The sequence below is a fragment of the Vulpes lagopus genome, chromosome 12 (genome assembly GCF_018345385.1).
Source record: "Vulpes lagopus strain Blue_001 chromosome 12, ASM1834538v1, whole genome shotgun sequence".
NCBI classification, from domain to species: domain Eukaryota; kingdom Metazoa; phylum Chordata; class Mammalia; order Carnivora; family Canidae; genus Vulpes; species Vulpes lagopus.
The window spans coordinates 17934619-17957771 of NC_054835.1; the positions used below are offsets into that span (position 1 = coordinate 17934619).

The 23153-nt window shown below is 38.7% G+C and overlaps 1 protein-coding gene and 1 non-coding gene across 2 annotated transcripts in view; one reads left to right on the forward strand and one right to left on the reverse strand.

Annotated features, from left to right (window-relative positions):
• Positions 1-23153, reverse strand: part of TAOK1 (TAO kinase 1) — a 164516-nt gene that overhangs the window by 135649 nt on the left and 5714 nt on the right. The window lies entirely within an intron of this gene.
• On the forward strand, positions 1129-1235 carry LOC121474298. Its single transcript, XR_005983319.1, has one exon. It is a non-coding gene; the product is annotated as a U6 spliceosomal RNA (small nuclear RNA).

The window sequence follows — 23153 nt, forward strand, 5'->3', positions numbered from 1 at the left end:
GAGCCCCCACATCAGGCTCCCCACTCAGCGGGGACTTGATCCCAGCATTTTGGGATCACAACCCCAGCCAAAGGCAGATGCTCAATGAACTGAGCCACCCAGGTATCCCGTAAATAAAATCTAAAAAAAAAAAAAAGATTTAGTATCACCAGGGGCACCTGGCTGTCTCAATCAAAGGAGCACCTGACTCTTGGTTCCAGCTTGGGTAAGTTAAAGCTACAAGTTGGGTGTAGAGACTACTTAAATTAAGAAAACTTTAAAAAACAACAACAAAAACAACAACAGGATAGTATCACAATATTGGCTATAATATTTTGATAAAATTTAAACCAATCAAATTGTTTTTGCGACTTGGTATATGCAAATTTGGAATCAACTTCTGCTTCTGAACAATGATAGAATAACTGAGACAGGATATATTTTCCTGTCACAAAACCTAAAAAACTGGAAAAATATAAAATTCCTTTTTCGACAATGAACAAGAAGCAACACATGACCATAATTTCTGAGAGAACTGAAACAAGCCAAGTTCTATGGTGGTTACTGGCTTTCTACACAGAAACACTTTCCAGAATGTAGCATAGGCAAAGGGATTCCAAGTAAAGCGTAGCAATCTCTGAGCTAAGAAGACAAAGATCAGAGTTTAGGAGGGCCAAGCCAAATAAAATAGAGAAAGTGGACTTTCTACACAAAGAATTCCAAAACTGTTAGGGGATGTCTTCCGGTATTTTCCTGAATACTAAGTTGTACATGCACAGGGTGAAAACTCAATAAGGCCAGGCAAGGAACAACTAGTAGGGAACTAAACTCCCAGACATTACACAGGCTGGAAGATGTCTGAGTTCCAACTAAACTACAGTGGAGAGTCCTTGTTGAAGACTTAGGGCACTCAGTAGAGACCCAAAAGGTTATAACTTAATAGTAAAACTAAATTAGCCCTAGAATAAAGACTACTCTAAATTACCTTAATGAAGCTTCAAAACGTCTCTAAAGGGATTAAGCTGACCCACAAGTAACTGCCCATCAAAATGAAGTGTAACATTCTATATAAACAGACCAAAAAATCAGCATTAAAAAAAAAGTGACAACATACTACACTCAATCAAAAATTAAAACACATACCAAAAAGTGCTGGCTCCAGCAGCACCTATACTAAAATTACAATGATACAGAGAAGATCAACATGGCTCCTGTGCAAGGATGACATGAAAATTCATGAAGCATTCCACATTAAAAAAAAAAAATGTAGGGGTGCCTGGCTGGCTCAGTTCTTGATCTCAAAGTTGTAAGTTCAAGCCCCTCATAAGGAGTAAAGATTACTTAAAAATAAAATATTTTAAAAATGCAAATTGAAGAAAAAAAGACATACCAAAAATCCCGGGAAATGTTACCATAACCAGCAGAAAAATTGGTCAACAAAAATAGACCTCAGAATGAAAGAGAAATTAGCAAAAAAGAGCATTAAATGAGTTATTCTAAATATCTGCAAGTATTTAAATAAGAACATACATAATGAGGAAAGAAAAGAGAAAGGAAAAAAACAAGAATAAAATGGAACTTCAAAAGATGAAAAATACAATTCAGAAATTTAAAATGTACTAGATGGGACTAACAGCATATGTGACAATGCAGAAAACATACATTTTTAAAAGATTCATTAATATGGAGACATGAAAATAAGAACCATAAAATAGCATAGACAAAAAAATGTGTAGGATCAGTGACTGTGGGGCAATATTAAAGGGTCTAATACACGTACAATTGGAGTACCACATGAAAGGGTGAACTAAAAAAATTATTACAAGAAATAATGACCAAAAATTTAATTTTGATGGAAACTATTAATCCCACAGATTCAAGAAACTCAACACTTGGGGGATCTCTGGGTGGCTCAGCAGTTTAGCACCTGCCTTCAGCCCAGGGCATGATCCTGGAGTCCCAGGATTGAGTCCCACATCAGGCTCCCTGCATGGAGCCTGTTTCTCCCTCTGCCTGTGTCTCTGCCTCTCTCTCTCTCTCTCTTTCACGAATAAATAAGTGCAAATCTTAAAAAAAAAAAAAAAAACAACTTTTTTAATTAAAAAAAAGAAACTCAACACCTCCAGGATAACTTCAAATCAAGACAAAGGTACATCAGGGTCAACTTACTGAAAAACCAATAATAATAATAATAATAAAAAGTCCTAAGACTAGTCAGAAAAAAAGAGACATATTTCCTACAGAGATACAAAAGAAAGAATGACCACAAATCTCATCTGAAATTGTGCAAGTCAAAAAACATAATGGAAGGACATCTTTCATGTACTAAAAAAACTATCAATCTAGAACATCATATATGGTAGAAATATACTTTACTTTTTAAAAAAATTTATTTATTTATTCATGAGAGACACAGAGAGAGGCAGAGACACCAACAGAGGGAGATGCAAGCTCCTCATGGGGAGCCAGACGTGGGACTGGATCCCAAGACCTGGGACCATGCTCTGAGCCAAAGGCAGACACTCAACCACTGAGCCACCCAGACGTCCCTAAAAATATACTTTAAAATTAAGGGTGATTCTTCACACCTATCAGAATAGCTAAAATAAAAAACAAATTATAACACCAAATGCTATGAAAGAAGCTAGTCATAAAAGGCCAAATATTGTATGATTCCTTTCAAATATTATATAATTCTCAGCAGCTAGGAGAGGGGGAAATGAAGAGTAAGTGTTTAATTGATACAGAATTTCAGCTGGGGAAGATAAACAGTTGGAATAAATGGTAGAGAAGGCTACACAACAATACAAATGTACTTAATGCCACCACCATACACTTAAAAGTGGCTAAAATGAAAAAAGTTATGCTATGTAGTATATTTCCTACAACTAAAAATAATGCTAGTGAAGATATGAAGAAACAAGATTACTTCCATATCATTAGTAGAAATGTAAGGGTTTTAATTTCTTTATTTTTGAGAGAGAGGGCACACACTGGGGAGGGGAGCAAAAGGAAAGGGGAGGGAGGAGAAAAAGGAAAGGGAGAATCTCAAGCAAGACTCCATGCACAGCATGGAGCCCAACATGGAGCTCGATCCCACAACCATGATCTGGGCTACAACCAAGAGTCGTCCGACTGAGATACCCAGGCTCCCCTCATTGGTAAAACTGTAAACAGTTACAGACACTCTAGAAAAGTATGGCAGTTTCTTATAAAACTAAACATGTGTGTAGTATATGACCCAACAACTGAACTCTTGGATATCTATCCCAGATAAGCAAAACTTATGTTCACACAAAATTTTGTATGTCTATACTTCATTTGTAAGAGCAAAAACTGGGAAACACCCAAATATCGTTCAGTCAGTAAACAGTTAAATAAAATATAGTACGTGCATACCATAAACAACCACTTTGCAATAAGAACAAACCACTGGTAAGTGAAAAAAAAAAGCTTATTTCAAAAATTATACACTGTATAATTCCATACACTCCCTAAATGTCAAAATTGTAGAGATGAAAAACGTAAGTGATTTCCAGGGTATGGGGTGCATAAAGGGAGAGAGGTAGCTATGACAAGGGTAGATGGAACTATTCTGTATCAACTGTAATAGCTGTCACATGAATCCACACATGTGATAAACCTACACAGAACTAAGTATACAAACTCACACACAAAGGAGTGTAGGCAAAACTGGTAAAATCTGAATAAGGTCAAGTGAACTGTATCAATGTAAATTTCTTACTTGTGATATTATACTATAGTTTACCCGAGATGTTACCACTGGGGGAAACTAGGTAAAGAGTAGAAGATCTCTCTGCATTATTTCTCATAATTGCATGTGAATCTACAATGACATCAAACAAAAGGGTTTCTTTCAATTAAGGTGAAATAACGAATTATCAAGCAAAATCTATGAGAATTCATTAACAGCAGATGTGTACTATCAGAAATATTAAAGAGGGCACCTGGGTGACTCAGTTGGTTAAGCATCTGCCTTGGGCTCAGGTCATGATCCCACGGTCTAGGATGGAGTCCCAGGTCGGGCTCTCTGCTCACCACAGAGTCTGCTTCTTCTACTCCCTCTGCCTGCCACTCCCCCTGCTTGTGCTCATTCATACACACGTGAATGCTTTAATAAATAAAATCTTACAAAAAAATCAGAAATGTTAAATTAAGTTCTTCAAGTGTAAGAATAATGAACAGAATCTGGGATCTACACAAAAGGATGAAGAGCAATAGAAACAGTAAATATATGGCAAAAATATAAAAGACTTTTTTAAAGATTTATTTATTTGAGAGATGGAGACAAAGAGTGTGAGATGGAGGGAGGGAAAGAGTGGGCACATGAGCAGGGGGATGAGCAGAGGAAGAAAGAGACCAGCAGAGTCCCTCCTGAGCAGGGAGCCCGCTGACATGGGGTTCAGTTCCAGGACCCTGAATCATGACCTGATCTGAAATTAAGAGTTAGACACCAAACCAAATGACCCATCAAGGCGCCCGAGAAGACATTTTAATTATCTTTAAAACTCAAGGAGCCAGGGAGTGATCCTGGAGTCCTGGGATGAAGTCCTACACATCAGGTTCCCTGCATGGGGCCTGATTCTCCCTCTGCCTGTGTCTCTGCCTCTCTCTCTCTCTCTGTGTCACTCGTGAATAAATAAATAAAATCTTTTTTTTAAAGATTTTATTTATTTATTCATGAGAGACAGAGACACAGAGACACAGGCAGAGGGAGAAGCAGGCTCCATGCAGGAAGCCCAACATGGGACTCGATCCTGGGTCTCCAGGATCATACCCTGGGCCGAAGGCGGCACTAAACTGCTGAGCCACCCGGGCTGCCCAATAAATAAAATCTTTAAAAAAAAATTCAAGGAGCTGTTTAAAGCAAAAAAATAACAATAATGTAAGTGGAGCTTTTAACATATGTAACCAGAAACAGCATGTGACAATGATTGCACAAAGGATTAGAGATGAAAAAAGAATGTCATCGTAAGGTTCATATATGTGAAGTGACAGCATTATCCGAACATGAAATGCAGTTAAGTGAAAGCAGCCTAATGTAACCCTAAACAACCACTTTAAGAAAAAAAATGCCATATTATACCAATAGTGGAGATAAAGCTAAATAAATATACTCAATGCAAACAAAGGTAGGAAAACAAAGGACAGGGCAGCCTGGGTGGCTCAGTGGTTTAGCGCCACCTTCAGCCCAGGGCGAGATCCTGGAGACCTGGGATCGAGTCCCACGTCCAGCTCCGCACATGGAGCGTGCTTCTCCCTCTGCCTGTGTCTCTGCCTCTCTCTGTGTGTCTCTCATGAATAAATAAAATATTTAAAATAAAAAAATTTTAAAAAAGGAAAACAAAGGACAAAAAGAACCACCAAAAGATGGGACAAACAGAAACAAACAACAGCAAAAAGCATATATAAACCCAACCATATTGTTATTTTCATTAAATGTAAATGGTCTCAGAACACTCCAAATAAAAGGCAAATAGAATGAATAAAAAAAGCAAGATAGAAAAAAAAAAAAAAAGCAAGATAGGGAATTATTTATTTTTAAAGATTTTATTTATTTGAGAGAGAGAGAGAGAGCGCACACACACAAACATGGTGAGCAGCAGACAGAAGGAGAGGAAGAAGCAGTCCCACTGCTGAGCAGGGAGCCGATGTGGAACTCCATCCCAGGTCCCTGGGATCATGACCTGAGCCGAAGTCAGATGCTTAACCAAATAAGCTACCCAGATGCCCCCAAATAGGGAATTTTTAAAAAGCTGTCAAAAAACAACAGTTGTCAACATGAAACTCACTTTAAACATAAAGACAAAAATAGAAAAAATAATAATAATAAAAATAAATAAATAAAAAATAAAGATAAAAATAGGCTGGCTCAGTCAGTAGAGGATGCAACTTTTGATTATGGGAGTCGTGAGCTCAAGCCCTACACTGAGTGTAGGGTTTACTTAAAAAGAAAAGAAAAAGAAAAAAATACATAAAGACAAAAATAGGTTAAAAGTAAAGGACAGAACAAGATATACCATGCAAACACTAAGGTTCAGAATACTGGAGTACAAACTGAAAGCAAGGCCTCAAAGAGATATTTGTATATTGCTATTCATAGCAGCAATATTCACAATAGCCAAAAGGTAGAAACAACCCAAAGTCTATCAATAGATGAATAAACAGGGGTGCCTGGGTGGCTCAGTTGGTTGGGCATCTGACTCTTAATTTTAGTTCAGGTCATGATCTCAGGGTCGTGAGACTGAGCCCCACTTTGGGCTCCTCGCTCTGCTTGAGATTGTCTCTCCCTCTGCCCCTTCCCCCACTGTGTCTCTAACAAATAAATCTTTAAAAAAATTAGATGAACGAACAAATGAATATGTGATATATACATATATATATATATATATATACACAGGTACATACACATACAATGGAGTAGTTTTCAATCTTTTAAAAAGGAATGAAGTTCTAAGATACATAACTACACAAATGAGCCATGGAAACATTATGCTAAGTGAAATGAGCCAGACACAAAAAGACAAATATTGTACGACTCCACTTATATTTAGCTACCTGGAAAAGGCAAATTCATAGAGACAGAAAGAGCAGAGGTTACCCAGGTCCGGGGAAAGTGGGGGTAGGATGGAAGCTATTCTTAAATGAATACACAGATTCTGTTTTAGATGATAAAAAAGTTGTAGAGACGAATTATGGCAACAATTGTGCAATTGTTAAGAGTAAGTGCACTTAATGCCACTGAACTGTACACTTTAAAATGGTTCGTTTTATGTTATGTATATTTTAACACAATTGTTCAAAGAATGATGAAATGTCAACAAAGATAAAAAGGGATTATTCCATAACAAGAAAGGACAGTGCAAGAATATACAACAATCCTGACCACCTGGTTGGCTCAGTTGATTAAGTGTCTGCCGTCAGCTCAGATCATGATCCTGGGATCCTGGGATCCTGGAATCAAGCCCCACATCAGGCTCCCTGCTCAGCAGGGAGTCTGCTTCTCCATCTCCCTCCCTTCTCTGCCCCTCTCCCCTGCTCGTGCTCTCTCTCTCTCCCAAAAATATAAAATGCTTTAAATTTTTTTTAAAAATAAAAGAATATACAATTCTAAATCTGTATGTAGGGATCCCTGGGTGGCGCAGCGGTTTAGCGCCTGCCTTTGGCCCAGGGCGCGATCCTGGGGACCCAGGATCGAATCCCACGTCAGGCTCCCGGTGCATGCAGCCTGCTTCTCCCTCTGCCTATGTCTCTGCCTCTCTCTCTCTCTCTCTGTGACTATCATAAATAGATAAAGATTAAAAATAATAATAATAAAATAAATCGGTATGTACCTAATAAAACTTCAAAATACATAAAGAAAAACTGACAAAACTGAAAAGAAAAAGACAAATAATTAGAGTTGACATTTCAACAAATTCTGTAATTGAACAAACAGGTATAAGAAATTAATACATACATAGGAACTTAACACTCAGAATAACTTGACCTAATTCACATTTATAAAGCACTCCATCTAACAAAGAATACACATTCTTCTCAAGTGCTTATGGAACATTAACCAAACCAGACCATACACTGGGCCATAAAACAAGTCTCAACAAATAGAAAGAATTATAGTTTATTCTCTGACCACACAGAATCAGAAATTAAATTAGGAGTATTCCTAAATATTTGAAAAGTAATCCACACAATTCTAAATCACATATTATGGGGTACCAAAGCTGCTGCCACCAAGACTAAATCCAACACTACCTGCCAACCTACCAACCAGACAGACATGTACTCCCCATTCTATATGGTTCTAAATCCAATATGGCAATTCTCAAGGATCAGCTGATTCTGCATCTTTTTAAGGAAGACTATACCCCCCCCAGGATAAGATTACAGTTGTTAGGGTTGGTTGTGTTGGCATGGCCTATGGCATGACCAGTCTCTTAATGAAGGACTTGGCAGATGAACTTGTTCTGGTTGATGTCATGGAAAACAAACTGAAGGGAGACATGATGGCTCTCCAAAATGGCAGCCTTGTTATAACACCAAAAATTGTCTCTGTCTCTGTCTACTACAACATGACTGCAAGCTCCAAGCTGGTTATTTCATCACAGCTAGGGACATGTCAGCAACAGAGAGAAAGCCATCTTAATTTTGTCCAGCATAAATGGAACATCTTTAAATCCATCATTCCTAATATTGTAAAATACAGCCTAAACTGCAAGTCACTTGTTTCCAATCCAGTGGATATCTTGACTTACATGGCTTGGAAAATAAGCAGCTTTCCCAAAATACTATGTTATTGGAAGTGGTTGCAATCTGGATTGAGTCTAGTTCTGTTACTTAATGGAGGAAAAGCTGTGAGTTCACCCATTAAACTGTCATCGGTGGGTACTTGGGGAGCACGGAGACTCAGTGTACCTGTATGGAGTAAATGTTGCTAGCGTCTCCCAGAAAAATCTGTGCCCGGACTTTGGCACTAATACAGATAAGGAACAGTGGCAAGAGGTTCACAAACAGGTGATTGACAGTGCCTGTGAGATGATCAAACTGGAAGACTATATCCTGGGCCACTAGACTGTGTCAGATTTGGCAAAAAGTATAATGAAAAATCTTAGGTGGGAGGACGCCTGGGTGGCTCAGTGGTTGAGCATCTGCCTTTGGCTCAGCGAGTGATCCCAGGGTCCTGAGATCCAGTCCTGCATCGGGCTCCCTGCAGGGAGCCCACTTCTCCCTCTGCCTGTATCTCTGCCTATCTCTGTGTGTCTCTCATGAATAAATAAATAAAATCTTTAAAAATAAGAAGTATAATCATATGATTTCAGTAGAGGCAGAAAAAAAAAAGCATTTGACAAAGTTCAATTCATTCCTGACAAAAACTCTCAGCATACTGAAAATAGAAGGAACTTCCTTAACTTGATAAAGAGTATCTGTAAGAGGGATGCCTGAGGTGGCTCAGTGGCTGAGCACCTGCCTTCAGCTAAGGTCATGATCCCAAAGGCTGGCTGCCCTCCCTCTGCCTATGTCTCTGCCTCTCTCTCTCTCACTCTGTCTCTCATGAAAAAATAAATAAAATCTTAAAAAAAAAAAAAAAATCTATAAAAGCCCTACAGTTAATACATGTAATGATGAAAGACTAAACACTTCCCCATAAGATGGGGAACAAGGCAAGGATATATTTTTAAAAAAGGGGGGGGGGGGGATCCCTGGGTGGCTCGGCAGTTTGGCGCCTGCCTTTGGCCCAGGGCGCAATCCTGGAGTCCTGGGATTGAGTCCCGCGTCAGGCTCCTGGCATGGAGCCTGCTTCTCCCTCTGCCTGTGTCTCTGCCTCTCTCTCATTCTGTGTCTATCATAACTAAATAAATAAATCTTAAAAAAAAAAAAAAAAAGGGCAGGAGGACAAGAAAGGAAGGAAGGAGGGAAGGAAGGAAGGGCAAGTATTCACACTGGAAAAGAATAAAATTGTTTTTAATTATAAACGTAACTGTCTACTTAGAAAAATCCCAAATAATCTATAAAATAGCTACCCGACCCTCAGTAATAAGTGAATTTACCAAGACTGCAAACAAAGTCAATACGCAAAAATCAATTTTATTTTTACATGGAAATAACAAAACTGAAATCTGGAGGAAAAAAAAGTAAATTTTACAATAACATCAAAAATCTTTAAATACGGATAAATTGAACAAATATGTGCAAGATGTGTATGCTAACAAAGCACTGATGACAAATCAAAAATAAATAAACGGAGAGATATATCCTAGTAGTAGATTGGAAGACTCAATATTGTTAAAGAGTCAGTGTTCTCCAAAATGTCTAAAGTTGCAACACAATCTCAAAACAATAGTGATCTTTTTTGCAGAAACTAACAAACTGATTCTAAAACTTACAGTAAAAAGCAAAGTACTTGGGACTCCTGGGAGGCCCAGCGGTTGAGCATCTGCCTTCAGCTCAGGGCATGATCCTGGAGTCCCGGGATTGAGTCCCACATCAAGCTTCCTGCATGGAGCCGGTTTCTCCCTCTGCCTGTGTCTCTGCCTCCTGTGTGTCTCTCATGAATAAATAAATAAAATCTTAAAAAAAAAAAAAAAAAAAGCAAAGTACTGGGACGCCTGGATGGCTCAGCGGGTGAGCACCTGCCTTTGGCCCAGGACGTCATCCTGGAGCCCTGGGATTGAGTCGCACCATCAGACTCCCTGCACGGAGCCTGCTTCTCTCTCTGTGTCTCTGCCTCTCTCTCTCTCTCTCTCTCTCTCTCTCTCTCTCTCTCGGTGTCTCTCATGAATAAATAAATAAAATCTTAAAAAAAAAAAAAAAAAACAAAGTACTTGGGCACCTGGGTGGCTCAGTCAGCGAAGTGGCTGACTCTTGGGTTTTAGCTCCTAGTTTTAAAATTAAACAAGGCTAGAAGATACATAAATAGTTGCCGGATGATACAGTGCCCTTGTAGGTTTGAACAGGTAACAGAAGAGTGGTAGTTTAGGAGACAAACCTGGAGGAACAATATGTAAGGAACAATATGTACATACAACAATATGTAAAAGGAACTGAAATGGGAGAGAAAAAGATAGCCTTTATTGTTTAAGATTTTATTTATTTTATTGAGAGAGAGAGAGAGAGAGAGCAAGCAGGGGAAGGGGCAGCAGGAAAGGGAGAAAGTATCTCAAGCAGACTTCACACTGAGTGCAGAGCCCAATGTGGGGCTCAATCTTATGACCCTGAGATTGTAACCCCAGCCAAAATCAAGTGTTGGCTGTTTAACCAACTGAGACACCCACACGTCCCCAGATAGCCTTTAAAGTAACGTAGATTTAAGGTAACAATACTAATACTTATATAAGACAATATGCCAGGTACTGTTCTAAGAGCTACACATATAATAATTTATCTAATCCTCTTAATAACCCTATATGACAGAAATTTTATTATCCTCATTTTACAGATGATTAAACTGAGGCCCACAGAGATTAAATAATTTGCTCAAGGTGACATAGCAATAAGAACATCCATGACAATAAACCTACTTTTTTTTAACATAATATACATATGTATGAATATACAACAAAACAAAAACCAAGACAAACTAAAAGTGGCATTCTCCACCTACTATAACTGTTACAGGGATGGAGTGCATTCAATAGCAACATCCCTTTTCCTCATCCTGAAACTTCAAAATCAGCACCATCCTCTCACCAATTTCAGTCTGCATTCCCACCTGACTATAAACCTCACTTAGAAAGGGCACCATTCACATAATGACTCTTACATCTTCTACTGAAATAAGGCTTACAAAATAAAAAGCACTATCTCACGAGAACGTTAAAGGTCCTTGGAAAAGAGAACAAAGGATGAAACATATTCCAAAGGAAGAAACCTCATGACTTCATAATCTACTGGATGAATACAGGTGAGGAAAGAGGTTAAAAGAATCAAAAACAATCCCAAAGTTTTTAGCTTGCAAGGTTTTAGAAAGGTTATTAACAGAAATAAGAATAAATGGCCACAAAAGGCTTACACATATATGTTCCAAACAGCTTTACTTATAATAGCTAAAATCTGGAAATGATTCAATCAACAAGTAAATGGATAAATAAATTATGGTATAACCAAACACTGGACTATTACTAAGAAATATAGGAAATGAACTATTAATACATGCAGCAACATAAATCTCACAGACATTATGCCAAGAGAAAGAAGACAAAAAAACACATACTACATGATTCCATTTCTTTGACGCTCTAGAAGAGACAAATCTAATTCAGAGTGATAGAAATCACATCAGTGGCTGCCCAGGAATAGAGTGGGGTAAGACTGATTGCAAAGAGGCCTAGGGAATTTCCAGAGGACAGAAAAATGTTCTTTATCTTCACTAAGATGATGGTTATCTGAACACTAAAAATGTGTGAATTCTACTGCAAGTAAATTATACTTTGGTAAAGCCGATTTTTAAAAACATTATTATGGGTGCCTGGGTGGCTCAGTCAGTTAAGCATCTACCTTTGCCTCAGGTCATGATCCCAGGATCCTGGGATGGAGCTCCACATCAGCCCCCCTGCTCAGCAGAGAGCCTGCTTCTTCCTCTCCCTCTGCCTCTCCCTCTGCTTGTGCTCTCTCTCAAATAAATAATAAAATCTGTAAAGAATTTTTTAAAAAAAGAATATTTTCCTTGTGAAGTTTTCTTTTAAGATTTTATTTATTTATTCATGAGAGACAGAGAGAGAGAGAGAGAGAGAGAGAGAGAGGCAAAAACACAGGCAGAGGGAGAAGCAGGAGATGCTCAACCGCTGAACCACCCAGGTGTTCCTATGCCTAGCATTTAACATAGTATTTTACAAAAAGGTAAAGTCTCTCTAAACTCAAAGTCCTGCTCCCTGAAGATCAACTTATTAATGTTTTTTAGGCACTTAATATATTAAAAAAGAAAAAGGGTCAGGAAGGACTAAGCACCAGTAGATTTATGACCTTAGAAATTTTCTTTTAGGGGCAGCCCCAGTGGCTCAGCGGTTTAGCGCCGCCTTCAGCCCGGGTGTGATCCTGGAGACCAGGGATCAAGTCCCCCATCAGGCTCCCTGCATGGAGCCTGCTTCTCCCTCTGCCTGTGTCTCTGCCTCTCTCTCTCTCTGTGCCTCTTATGAATAAATAAATAAAATCTTAAAAAAAAATTTCTTTTAAAGATTTTATTTATTTGAGAGAGACAGAGCATGCGGGGGGTGGGGGGGATGTGGGAGAAGCAGACTCCCCACTGAGCAGGGAAGCCTGATGTAGGGCTTCATCCCAGGACCCTGAGATCATGACCTGAGCCAAAGGCAGACACTTAACCACCTAAGCCACCCAGGTGCCCTATTCTTATAAATTTTTCTGCATGTTTTTGCACATGCTAAATTATAAGAGAATACCAATAACATTTATATATCCTAAATTTTCCACATTTACCACACAGTTAATTTACTAACTATAAATTTTTCTTTTTTGATTTTTGATTTTTAAGTAATCTCTACACCCAATGTCAGGCTCAAACTTAACACACCCAAGATCAAGAATCACATGTTCTTTCGACTGAACCAGCCAGACACCCCTAACTATGTATTTTTCACGTCTTTCCTCAGAGTTTTTGCTGAAGTGCTCATAAATGTGTATTACTCTTCTGCAGACACGCATACTAGGAAGGTTTTCCCCTGATGCCTAATCCACTATTAAAATACCAACTATCTCTGAAAGGATACACAAGAAATTGTGATTGCCTGTATAAGGGGGGGTATAGTGTGAGAAAGCATTAGACATGGAAGGATAACTTACTTTTCATGGTAAATCTTTCTGAATATTCTGAACTTTATATCATGTACAGTTATAATTTTTTTTTAAGATTTTATTTATTTATTCATGAGAGACACAGAGTGAGAGAGACAGAGACATAGGTAGAGGGAGAAGCAGACTTCATGCAGGAATTCTCATGTGGGACTCGCTCCTGGAACTCCGGGATCACGCCCTGAGCCAAAGGCAGCTGCTCAACTACTGAGCCACTCAGGCATCCCCTATAACTTATTCTAAATAATTTAAGTTTTTTCCACTATTTTAGGCCTTTCTGATTTTAGGATTTTACTTATTTGACAGACAGAGCATAAGCACGGGGAGCAGCAGAAGCAGGCCCCCCACAGAGCAGGGAGCCCAAGGCAGGGCTCAATTCCAAGATCCTGGGATCATAACCAGAGCCAAAGGTAGACACTTAACTGAGCCACTCAGGCGCCCCAGCCTTTCTGATTTTTAAGGCAAAAGCTGATGATTTCCCAAAGACAACTGTGGTCTCAAAATGAATGGATAGCTTGTATTATGGAAATGCTGTGACTAATTTATTTCTCACAGGCCTTTGCCATTATACAGAGCCTTAGCTCTGCCCATTAACTTCATGTCAAAGTACTATTAGCCTCTCAAAGATAAGCAAGCCCTTTCCCTCAATAGAGACAGGAAGACAGTTTTACAAATCAGCTTTGTTTCCTCTAATCTGTCCTAAAGTTTTCTTAAAAAATCCTGAGTCAGTCTTTTACTTTGACTTTTCTATTCCCAACACCCAGATTTCCTCTTATTCTAATTAACAACATCCCCAAGACTAGCAATTCCATACCTGAAACTCTAAGGAAGAGTAATATAGAAATAAATCACATACACTATTTCACATACAAAGAAATGATGAAAAATTTTCACAAACACTAATAATAACTCTAATATAATATAGGCAGATATCAGAAAGTGGTAAAAAAAAAAATTAATGAATACAAAACATCAGGTTTGGGATCCCTGTGTGGCGCAGCGGTTTGGCGCCTGCCTTTGGCCCAGGGCGCGATCCTGGAGACCCGGGATCGAATCCCACATCGGGCTCCCGGTGCATGGAGCCTGCTTCTCCCTCTGCCTGTGTCTCTGCCTCTCTCTCTCTCTGTGACTATCATAAATAAATAAAAATAAATAAAAATTTAAAAAAAAGGAAGCATAAAATCTTAATTTAAAAAAAAAAAAACATCAGGTTTAGGGCACCTTGCTGGCCCAGTTTGTAAAGCATGCAACTCTTGACCTTGGTATTTTAAGTTCAAGTCTCATGATAGATGTAGACATTACTTAAAAAAAAAAATGTTAAAAAAAAAAAACACAGCAGCTTTGAATTCTTAAAATGTAGTAAATTGCCTAAACTTGCAAAATTTCTGTAATATCTTGGGAAAAAAAGTAATTTATAGGATACCACTGGTAATTTCAGTCTAATTAACAATAGTAAGGCTAGGGGCACCTGGCCAGTTTCGTCAGTGAAGTGTGCGACTCTTCATCTCTGGGTTTTGAGTTTGAGGCCTAAGTGTAGAGATTTTTTTTTTTTTTTTTTTTATTCATAGAGACACACACACACAGAGAGAGAGAGGCAGAGACACAGGCAGAGGGAGAAACAGGCACCATGCAGAGAGCCTGACATGGGACTCGATCCAGGGTCTCCAGGATCACACCCTAGGCTGCAGGTGACACTAAACCACTCCACCACCAGGGCTGCCCTGAGTGTAGAGATTACTTAAAAATAAAATCTTTAGGATCCCTGGGTGGCGCAGTGGTTTAGCGCCTGCCTTTGGCCCAGGGCGCGATCCTGGAGACCCGGGATCAAATCCCACGTCGGTCTCCCAGTGCATGGAGCCTGCTTCTCCCTCTGCCTGTGTCTCTGCCTCTGTGTGTGTGTGTGTGACTATCATTAAAAAATAAAAATAAAAAAATAAAATAAAATAAAAATAAAATAAAATCTTTTTAAAAAGTTAAGTCTAATTAGCAATATGTGATTGATTAGTCAATCAAAAAGTTTTTTTCCTCTTTCCACCCCAGTACCAAGTAAATGCTACTTAATCAAGGAGAATACAACTAGCTCTCCAGTTCAATAATTGGCAGCTCTTATTACTAATAACACTCTTACCATAAGTTTCAACATAATTCATTTTTTAAAAGACTAAACTATAACTCAACATATGGCAAATATTGACGTTCACTTCTCTTCAGGACACATAGTAAGACTGCACTTCCTTACCACTTCTATGAAATCTGTTAAGACCATAAGATTTGCTTTGGCCAATGAACAATAAGCCAAAATTATAGACCGTCTTCTAGACACTTTAAGAGCCAGTGAGTTATTAGCAACATTATCCTTCCTATTATCAAGAAGATCACGGAACCACATGTTGAAATGGAGCCTCCATCAGTCTGAGACCCTGCATAACAAGAACAAGCGGAATCCCCCACCAACCACACTATACATATAGCATGTCAAGAAAAAAAAAAAAAAAGTCCTGTTAAGAGCCACTAACATTTTTTAACTGTTTGTTACCATAACACTACCTAGTCTCTCCTAACACACAACGAAAGCCAAAATCATATTTTTCTTATTTGCTTACAAAACAGGGTAGCCCTGGTGGCGCAGCGGTTTGGCACCACCGCCTGCAGCCCGGGGTGTGATCCTGGAGACCCTGGATCGAGTCCCGCATCGGGCTCCCTGCGTAGAGCTGCTTCTCCCTCTGCCTGTGTCTCTGCCTCTCACTCTCTCTGAATGAATAATAAATAAATAGTTAAAAAAAAAAAGTCATCCTCAACATATCCTTCCCCTACCTCTAGTAAACACCCAATCCCATCAATTTTTCTGCCTTAATCTCTCTCAAATTCATATCAGCTCTCTTCATTTAGACTTCTTTTTTTTTAAGGTTTGTTTCTTTTGTGTGTGTGTTTTTTTTTAAGATTTTATTTATTTATGCACAAGAGACAGAGACAGAGAGGCAGAGACACAGGCAGAGGGAGAAGGAGGCTCCATGCAGGGAGCCCAATGTGAGACTCAATTTCTGGGATCACTCCCTGAGCCAAAGGTAGACGGCTCAACCACTGAGCCACCGGCATCCTTCACTTAGACATCTATAATCTATAATAACCTTCTAACCAGTCTCCCTACATATAATCTCTGTCCATTTATTTCCCATATCTCCAGAATAATCTTTTAAAAACATAAATATGATCATATCACACAGCTGCTTTTATATGATTTTTGCATCACTTAGGAATAGCACAATAATTGCCCTTCAAGAAATAACTGTAAAGGACGCCTAGGTGGCTCAGCAGTTGAGCGTCTGCCTTCGGCTCAGGGCATGATCCTGGAGTCCTGGGATCAAGTCCCACATCGGACTCCCTACATGGGACCTGCTCCTCCCTCTGCCTGTGTCTCTGCCTCTCTCTTTCTGTGTCTCTCATGAATGAATATTTTTTTAAAAAAAGAAATAACTGTAAGAAATGCTGGAAATGTTCCATGATGTTCTGTATCATGACTGTATACATCTGCAAAAATTCAACAAGCTTACACTTAATATTTACATACCCTGCTGTATTAGTTATGCCTCAATTAGTTAAAAAGAAAAACATAAAATGGCCCCAATGTAACTTTCACTTTCATATTACCAAATATATAACTCAAACCACATAAATAAACTATGACCACAAACTATTAGTAATCACCCTCTTAGATATTGATCTTTCATGCTCTCAGGTATTTAAAATCCTTTCCACTCCTATTTTTTTCTAAGACCTACATAAAATCTCACTCCCTCAGGGATCATTCCGCCTAAATATCACTTATTTTGTTGTGCTACAATTCTGTACATTCTTAGCATTCACTACACCAGTGGGTCTCAAGCAGAAGTGATTTTGTTCTCCAGGGGACATTTGGCAATGTCTGGAGACATTTCTGATTATCACAGGGAGGAGGGAGTGCTACTGGCATCTAATTATTAAAGACCAGAAATGCTGCAAAATATCCTATAATACATCACAAAGATCCCTATAACAATTAATTATCCTTCCTAAAACATCAGTACTGCCATGATTCAGAAACCTTGCACTGGGCAGCCCCCCGTGGCACAGCGGTTTAGCGCCGCCTGCAGCCTGAGGTGTGATCCTGGAGACCCAGGATCAAGTCCCACGTCGGGTTCCCTGCATGGAGCCTGCTTCTCCCTCTGCCTGTGTCTCTGCCTCTCTCTCTCTCTCTGTGTCTCTATGAATAAATAAATAAAATCTTAAAAAAAAAAAAAAAAAAGAAAGAAAGAAACCTTGCACTGCATTATCAAAGGTATTTATTTGCAAGTCTGTATCCCTACTAACCTGAACAATAGGAAGGATCAAGTCTTACTCATTTTTTATATCCTGGCACAATACCTAACAAACAGCACTCAAAATGTATAATAAATAGATGTCATTATAAGCACAGTGCCTAGAATACAGAACTCAAAAATCTATAATAAATACATGTGTTGGGACACCTGGGTGGTTCAGTGGTTGGGCACCTGCCTTCAGCTCAGGTCGTGACCCCGGGATCCTGGAGTCCTGCATAGGGCTCCCTGCGAGGAGCCTGCTCCTCCCCCTGCCTGTGTCTCTGCCTCTCTCTCTCTCTCAGTCTGTGCCTCTCATGAATAGATAAATAAATCTTTAAAAAAAAAATACATGTGTTATTACGGAATCTTCTTTTGATTAAAATATAACTAAAGCTACATAGCTTACTGGCTAAACTGGTAGTCTTTACTTTTTTCTTCCAAAGATATTTATTTATTTAAAGTAGGATCCATGCCCAACATAGGGCTCAAACTCATGACCCTGAGAATAAGAGTTGCGTACTCTACAGACTGAGCCAGCCAAGCACCCAGTATACCAGTATACTGGTAGTTTAAATTCAAATTTCATGAATTATTATTTTGATTGATGTTTTCATAGTATATACCAACAAGATATGTTATATCCTGACTATCTCAGAAGTGTTAACGTGACACTGATTTCCATATTAACAAAAGCATGAGTAAACCAAACAGCTTAGAGACTATGCTTCAAAAGGATTTAAAAAAGAATGCTTTTCAAAAAAATGTTTTAATCTCATTATCACAGTGCTAACAGAATAAGACAGAGTAAAATAATGGATACTAAAATTTGGGATACCAACCCCTTACCTTTAATCCAATATAATTTATATTAACAGAATAACAACAGTTCACCTTAACAAATTGTCAAAAACAACTAGTTTTTTTGTTACTTAATAAACATTTCATATCTCAAAAATAGAACCATTTTATTGTTAATGACTGAATGTACCACCTCAAAGAGTCAGAAAACATATTTTGGGTGTCTGCTTACTCTATCTTTCACCATTCCTACCCTAATATATTCCACACCACCACCTGGAGGGTTGAACGAAATCTGTACTTCCAAAACTTTTAAATTAACTAGATGCCCATTAAATTTAGTTGTTTAGAGTAAAATATCAGGAGGCTCATTATCAACTGAAGGCAAATTTTTGAACAAATGATACATTATTAAAATATCTACATTTTAAATCTGATAAGGAAAAGTTTTTGATGCCTATTTAAAGTTCTCAAAACATGGGCGGCCTGGGTGGCTCAGTGGTTTAGCACGACCTTCAGCCCAGGGCATGATCCTGGAGACTCAGGATGGAGTCCCACACTGGGCTCCCTGCGAGGAGCCTGCTTCTCCCTCTGCCTATGTCTCTGCCTCTCTCTCTGTGTGTCTCTCATGAATAAATAAAAAAAATCTTTAAAAAAAAAAAACCCCGGTGGGGCAGCCCCAGTGGCGCAGCGGTTTAGCGCCGCCTGCAGCCCAGGGTGTGATCCTGGAGACCCAGGATAGAGTCCCACATCGGGCTCCTTGTACAGAGCCTGCTTCTCCCTCTGCCTGTGTCTCTGCCTCTCTGTCTGTGTGTCTCTCATGAATAAATAAACTTATTCTTTTAACTTACTGAATTATCTAATACATATTACAAGAACAAAATTCATGTCAGTATTTTAATTATCTTTTAAGCTATACTATTCTTGAACATAGTGGTTCTCTCCAAACCATTTACTATACATTTGTATGTATAATTAGTTCAATCAAAATGTCATGTAAACAAAAAGATATCCAAATTCTATACTTTTCATTGCTAATAACCAAGTCTATTATAGGACACTTCTTTCCTAAATAGAAAATTTTCACATCTTTTCCTTCTTAAAATCCTTTTAAAGTTTTATAGCATTATTTTGTAGAATTGAACATTCTCACATAATACACAAAAATATCTGTCAGTACCTAAATTGAAGATAAAAGGAAGGATCTTTTCATTAGTCTACTTTAAAATTATTTCTGCTTTACTAGATAATGGAAAAATTAGCACTAACAATTATACATCAAAGTAAAGAATATGAGGGGTGCCTGGGTGACTCAGTCAGTTAAGCATACAACTGTTGACTTCAGTTCACAGGATCTCTGGGTAGTGAGCTTAACACCTGCATCAGGCCACACCCAGCTTAAAGAGTCTCCCTCTCCCATGCTCCTCCCCTCCCAAAAGGTAAAGAATCTTAAAGTAACCATGTTATATTGCTCCTCAGGGATTCAGAACCCTTGAATTCTAAGGGAAAACAAACAAAAAACAAATACCATACTCCTATAATGTGATGGTCCCTACATCACAGTCATCACCTACCACATACACAACATGAGATTACCAAAACTCTGTATCTTAAATACCATCAAACACATTACACAGTTTCTATGCAACAATAAAGAGTAAAGTTTCCTTATCAAGTACAACTATAGACAAATAATTTTAGTCTTTTTTTTTAAAGATTTATTTATTTATTCATGACAAAGAGAAAGAGAGATAGAGACACAGGGAAAGGGAGAAGCAGGCTCCATGCAAGGAGCCTGATGTGGGACTTGATCCCACGATTCCAGGATCATGCCCTGAGTCGAAGGCAGATGCTCAACCACCGAGCCACCCAGGCGTCCCAAGTAATTTTGGTCCTTACAATCAAGAATACGGATGCTTTGGGCCAAGAGAGAAAGCCTTCCCAAGTTTGAATAACACTAAATTTCTAAGTGCAAAAAAGGAAATACCTTGACCTTGTCCAGTAATACTGTTAACTTTTTCTGAAATTTCTTTCTCAGTCTCAGTGGAAATAAATTTGAAGAAATCAATCAAAAATACAAACTAGAGGGGGATCCCTGGGTGGCTCAGCGGTTTGGCGCCTGCCTTTGGCCCAGGGCGTGATCCTGGAGTCCCGGGATCAAGTCCCGCGTCAGGCTCCCGGCGTGGAGCCTGTTTCACCCTCCTCCTGTGTCTCTGCCTCTCTCTCTATCATAAATAAATAACAGGCTCCTTGCTGAGCACAGAGTCCACAGTGGGGCTCCTGGGATCATAACCTGAGCTGATGGCAGATACTTAACCAACTGCACCATCCGTGTGCCCCAAGATTAATTTTTTTAAAAGATTTTATTTCTTTATTTATGAAAGACACAGAGAGGGAGAGAGGCAGAGACACAGGCAGAGGGAGAAGCAGGTTCCATGCAGTGAGCCCAACATGGGACTCAATCCTGGGTCTCCAGAATCAGGCCCTGGGCTGAAGGCGGCTCTAAACCGCTGAGCCACCGGGCTGCCCAGATTTATTTATTTTAGTAAGAGAGTGAGAGAGAGCATAAGCAGGGAGAGGGACATACAGAGAGAAGTAGACTCTCTGCTGAGCACAGAGCCTGAAACGGGATGGATCCCAGGATCCTGAGATCATGATCTGAGCTGAAATCCTTAAGAGTCCAACACTTAACCAACTGAACCACCCCAGTGACCCAAAAATAAATTCTGTGAATCCTAAGTAACTGTACTCAAACACATAATGTGACTCTAGATACATAATACAGGTTCCCAAATATAAAAATCAATATAAAAACCTCCGAAGTTACCATCACACCCAAAATTGCTGGTACTCTAATCAGGATCTTTTAGACAGAGTCCTCAGTACCCTAACAAGACTTGAAGCCTAAGAAATGTAAATATACATAACTACCAAATAGACTAGAGATTAGATCAGGAGAGATTGAAAGTACACTTATTTTATCATACTTCAGAGACATTAGACATAAAAAGGATGCTGGGTGCCCCACTGGCTCAGTTGGAAAATCATGCGACTCTTGATCTTGGGGCTGTGAGTTTAAGCTGCATGTTAGGTGTAGAGATTACTATAATAAACAAACTTAAAAAAAAAAAAGTAAAAAGGATGAGTTGAAAAAAAATTTCAAGAAAATTTAACTGTATATCCAGATCACATAAAAATACAGCAAAAAAAAAAAAAAAAGGTTTCTCATTAGAATGCTTACCCTTACATACCACATTGTTATTTACTATTTTTAATTATTTTTAAAGATTTATTTATTTATTTATTTATTTATTTATTTATTTATTTATTCATGAAAGACACAGAGACAGAGAAAGAGAGGCAGAGACACAGGCAGAGGGAGAAGCAGGCTCCATGCAGGGAGCCCGACATGGGACTTGATCCCAGGTCTCCAGGATCACACCCTGGGCCAAAGGCAGCGCTAAACTGCTGAGCCACCAGGGCTGCCCTACTATTTTTAATTTTAAAAAATTGTTACTGTGACGCACTAAATTGAATTCACAAGCCATTAATAAGTCATAACCTAAAGTTTTAAAAGCACTGGCTTCGAGGATCTGACGACCATTGGAGTTCCTTACTTTCATGAGTACCTACTTTAAGAAAATATTCAAGAGGTGGAAAATATGAAAAGACAGAATTCCTCCAAGGCAGGAACCATGTCTTACTGGCATATGATCACCACTTAACATTTGTTAATTAATACATTGTAGAATACAAAGCACTTTCAAGGTAAGGACACACAAAGGGTACCTATAAAAATAAGCTTAGAAGAGCATGAGTATTTCAGATTCCTTCAAAGCTAGGAAGGTCGAGAGAGCTCCAGGAAGTAGAAGAGTGACACCAGCTGACTTTTAAATATAAAAATCAAGAACCGAGGATACCTGGGTGGCTCAGTGGTTGAGTGTCTGCCTTTGGCTCAGGTTGTGATCCCGGGGTCCTGGGATCCAGTTTTGCATCAGACTCCCAACAGAGAGCCTGCTTCTGCTTCTCCCTCTGCCTATGTCTCTGCCTCTCTGTCTCTCTCATGAATAAATAAATAAAATCTTTAAAAAAAAAAAAAAAAAAAAACAAGAACCAACGGGAAAGAAAGTCTCTTATAGAAATACATAGCAGCAAAAAAAAAAAAAAGAAATACATAGCAGCCACTAGAGGTACAAAAAGTTTGTAAGCTACTCTTGATTAAAAATTCTATTCCTTTCAAAAATATATGTTAAGCTCCAAATGTATTAATCCAAATCAAAATTATGGAATGCCCTTCAGTCTTAAATATTAGGCTCCTTGTATTAATTTGTAAACATTTACTAAGTTGCTAGTACTTGACAGCCAACAGCTTTTTGAGCACTTACTATGTATCAGGCAATAAGTACTTAAGAAGAGTTATCCCATTTAAACCTAACAACCTTGTAAAATACTATCTTCATTTTATAGGTGAGGAAAGTAAGACTTAAAAAGTTACGTAAAGAAAAAAAAAAAAAAAGTTACGTAAAGAAGTTACACAGCTAATAAATGGTGAAATTAAGATATATTAAGTGCCAGTATTATTATCAGTGGCTGCAAATCAGAATATTTTGTTCCATTATTTGTCAGTGCTTTTCTCAGAAACTAAGTTTTGGGGGTGCCTGGGTGGCTCAGTCAGTTGAGCATCTGCCTTTGGCTTGGGTCATGATCCCATAGTCC